This window comes from Heterocephalus glaber, unplaced genomic scaffold (genome assembly GCF_053883595.1).
Source record: "Heterocephalus glaber isolate CG9 unplaced genomic scaffold, H.glaber_assembly_v1.0 deba00001118, whole genome shotgun sequence".
Lineage (NCBI taxonomy): Eukaryota > Metazoa > Chordata > Mammalia > Rodentia > Bathyergidae > Heterocephalus > Heterocephalus glaber.
In genome coordinates this window covers 3,299,409-3,303,386 of record NW_028258196.1, presented here as the reverse complement: position 1 = coordinate 3,303,386, position 3,978 = coordinate 3,299,409, and the positions used below count along the sequence as shown (strand labels likewise).

General features: G+C 41.6%; 1 pseudogene; it reads left to right on the top strand.

Moving 5' to 3' along the window:
* The first annotated feature begins 722 nt into the window (after positions 1–722).
* Positions 723–3,124, top strand: LOC101714992 (influenza virus NS1A-binding protein-like; annotated as a pseudogene).
* Positions 3,125–3,978: the final 854 nt, after the last annotated feature.

Here is a 3,978-nt window from a genome sequence, read left to right as displayed (position 1 = left end):
TAGTCTAAAGTAGCTGCTCTTGGCAAACCAAGAAGTCTGGCTTTAAGTGGAGTTAAGAGCATGATATAGACCCAACACAGCCCTTCCAGACCGTTAAAGACTGTACCTTTTCCCATCTGACAAAGAATATAATGCTTTTGATTTAAAGAACATCTTGGGCCAGGGATTTGGCTCAGTGGTGCCGCAGCCTGCCTCGCAAGTACAAGGGCCTGAGTTCGATCCCCCCGTAAAAATAAAAATAAAAAATAAAGAAACATCTTTACCCTGTTCTCTGCCAATACATTTACAGCCCAGATACTGACTCTTTTCTGTAAATCTTTCCAACTTCCTCACCACTGCTTTTCAACCCTGTTCTCTGCCAATACATTTACAGCCCAGATACTGACTCTTTTCTGTAAATCTTTCCAACTTCCTCACCACTGCTTTTCAAACAGGTGACTTAAATACTTACAGGTTGTTATGGCTTGTGTCTAGTTGGCTCCCCAAAGCCTTATGCAGTCATAGGTGGGGCTTCTCAGAGGTGGCTGGATCCAGAATGTGTGATGCTGGGATTGCTTCATGGTGAAATGCTAGGGCCAAGGGCACTAGGATTAAGGATGTGACACTACCCACCTTAAGAGCCTGAATAAGATATACGGGCTAAAAAAAAAAAAAAAAAAAGATATACGGGCCAGTGGGCAGTAGTGTCTCCGGGACGCGCAGAGGTCGTTCGCTCCCTGGAGCTCTTGGAAGGGCTGGGCGCAGGGGTCCGCCTGCTGCTTTGGCGCCTGTACCGGCTAGGGGGAGTTTGTGTGAGTCCGAGGACTGCCTGCCTCTGCCACCTCAAGGCGCTTTTCTTTGGGCTAATTCCCGCCCGCTTCTTCCTGCTCCCCCTCGAGCTCTAGAGATGAGTTTTTCCATCTCTTCAGAGATGAACCAGATTACGATGCATCGTTATCACAGAAGAAATTCATGTCTATAGTTTTTAAGGACTTGATTACATTCTTTTCAAGCCTGAGTTTTGGAACGAACATTAGAGCGTAAGATACATCTGCCTTCATTTCAGCCAGCTATCGTAATACTTTGACGAAGCGCTTCATTTCAACACTCCATTGCTTTGGATTATTTGAATCCCCAGTAATACGTTTCTTACCAGTATAGTAAGCCAAATATATAAGGAAAAATGATTCCCAATGGATATCTGATGTTTGAAGATGAAAATTTTATTGAATCTTCTGTTGCCAAATTAAATGCCCTGAGGAAAAGTGGTCAGTTCTGTGATGTTCGACTTCAGGTCTGTGGCCATGAGATGTTCGCACACAGAGCAGCACTGGCTTGCTGCAGTCCCTATTTGTTTGAAATCTTTAATAGTGATAGTGATCCTCATGGAGTTTCTTATGTTAAATGTTTTTGATCTCAATCCAGAAGCTGTTGAAGTCTTATTGAATTGTGCTTATACTGCTCAGTTGAAAGCTGATGAGGAATTAGTGAGAGATGTTTATTCTGCAGCCAAAAAGCTGAAGATGGACAGAGTGAAGCAGGTCTGTGGTGATTATTTACTATCTAGAATGGATGTTACCAGCTGCATCTCTTACTGAAATTTTGCAAGTTGTATGGCAGATGCCCGTTTGTTGAATAAGGTTGATGCTTATATTCAGGAACATTTGTTACAAATTTCAGAAGAGGAAGAATTTCTTAAGCTTCCACAACTAAAGCTGGAGGTAATGCGTGAAGACAATGTTTGCTTGCCCAGCCATGGCAAAGTGTATACAAAGGTAATCAACTGGGTGCAGCGTAGCATCTGGGAGAATGGAGACAGTCTGGAAGAGCTGATGGAAGAGGTTCAAACCTTATACTACTCAGCTGATCACAAGCTGCTTGATGGGAACCTACTAGATGGACAGGCTGAGGTGTTTAGCAGTGATGATGACCACATTCAATTTGTGCAGAAAAAGCCACCACGTGAAAATGGCCATAAGCAGATAAGCAGCAGTTCCACTGGATGTCTCTCTTCTTTAAAGGCTACAGTACAAAGCCCTAAGCATGAATGGAAAATCGTTGCTTCAGAAAAAACTTCAAATAACACTTACTTGTGCCTGACTGTGCTGGATGGTATATTCTGTGTAATTTTCCTTCATGGGCGAAACAGTCCATAGAGCTCACCAACAAGCACTCTAAAACTAATCAACAGTTTAAACTTTGAGATACAACCAGATGAGCTAATAGAAAAGCCCATAGGGGCCGGGGATTTAGCTCAGTGGTTTCACTGCCTGCTGTGCAAGTGCAAGGATCCAAGTTCGATCCCCAGTACCAAAAAAAAGAAAAGAAAAACCCATGTCTCGTATGCAGTATGCACGATCTGGTCTGGGGACAGCAGAGATGAATGGCAAGCTCATAACTGCAGGTGGCTATAACCGAGAAGAATGTCTTCAAACAGTTGAATGCTATGATCCACATACAGATCATTGGTCCTTTCTTGCTCCCATGAGAACACCAAGGGCCTGATTTCAAATGGCTGTACTCATGGGCCAGCTCTATGTGGTAGGTGGATCCAATGGCGACTCTGATGACTTGAGCAGTGGAGAGATGTATGATCCAAACATTGATGACTGGATTCCTGTTCCAGAGTTGAGAACTAACCGTTGTAATGCATGAGTGTGTGCTCTCAATGGTAAATTATACATCGTTGATGGCTCTGATCCATATGGCCAGAAAGGACTGAAAAATAGTGATGTGTTTGATCCTGTAACAAAGTCTTTGACAAGCTGTGCTCCTCTTAACATTCGTAGACATCAGTCTGAAGTTTGTGAGCTTGATGGTCATTTGTATATAATCAGAGGTGCAGAGTCTTGGAATTGTCTGAACACAGTAGAACGTTACAATCCTGAAAATAATACCTGGAGTTTAATTGCACCCATGAATGTGGCTAGCCGAGGAGCTGGAGTAGCTGTTCTTAATGGAAAACTGTTTGTAGGTGGTGGCTTTGATGGCTCAAATGCTAACAGTTGCGTGGAAATGTATGATCCAACTAGAAATGAATGGAAGATGATGGGAAATATGACTTCACCAAGGAGTAATGCTGGGATTGCAACTGTGGGGAAAACCATTTATGCAGTGGGAGGATGTGATGGCAATGAATTTCTGAATACCGTGGAAGTCTGTAACCTAGAGTCAAATGAGTGGAGCCCATATACAAGATTTTCCAGTTTTAACAAATTAAAGACCCTCTCAAACTAACAGGCTTAGTGATGTAATTATGTTTAGTAGAGGTACACTTGTGAATAAGGAGGCTGGGGGGGTAAAGATGTTGCTAAAAGCAACACGGAGCTTGTGCATAGTGCATATTATTAAATATGCTGTACATACGTTTTGTGTTTGGAAAGGAATGCAAACATGAAGATCTGTTTTGTGTACTTTTAAAAATTTTTTGGTTATTTTAATTTTTGGAAGCTGATATTGTTAAATTCTTTTATTGGTACATTTTAGGTATACAACACAATTACATTTCTCATTGGGAATTGTACCTTTACATAATGCATCTTGGTTCCAATTTTATCCCCATTCCCTGCCCTCCCTTCAACCCCTCCACCCTTCCCTATTTACAAAGACTTTGTTTCCATTTTTTCAATTTTTCATCATTTTTACTTTCCCTTCTTTCCTTTCCCCTGCCCCTCCCACTACTCCTACCCCTTTGGACTTTTTTTTTCCTATTTTGCATTATTGATTATTCATTCTAATCATTGGTACATTTTAGGTATACAATATAATGACATTCATCTTTGGAAATTTGCACCTTTACATAGTCTCTCTTGGTTCTTAATTTTCACCATTGCCCAGCACTCCCTTCAACCCCTCCAGTCCTCCCTATTTACAAAGATTTTGTTCCTATTTTTCCACTTTCTCATATTAATCCCATTCCTTTTTATCCTTTCCTCTATCCCTCGCACTTCCTTCCCCTTTGCCTCTTTTCTTCCTATTGCACATTATCTATTATACCTT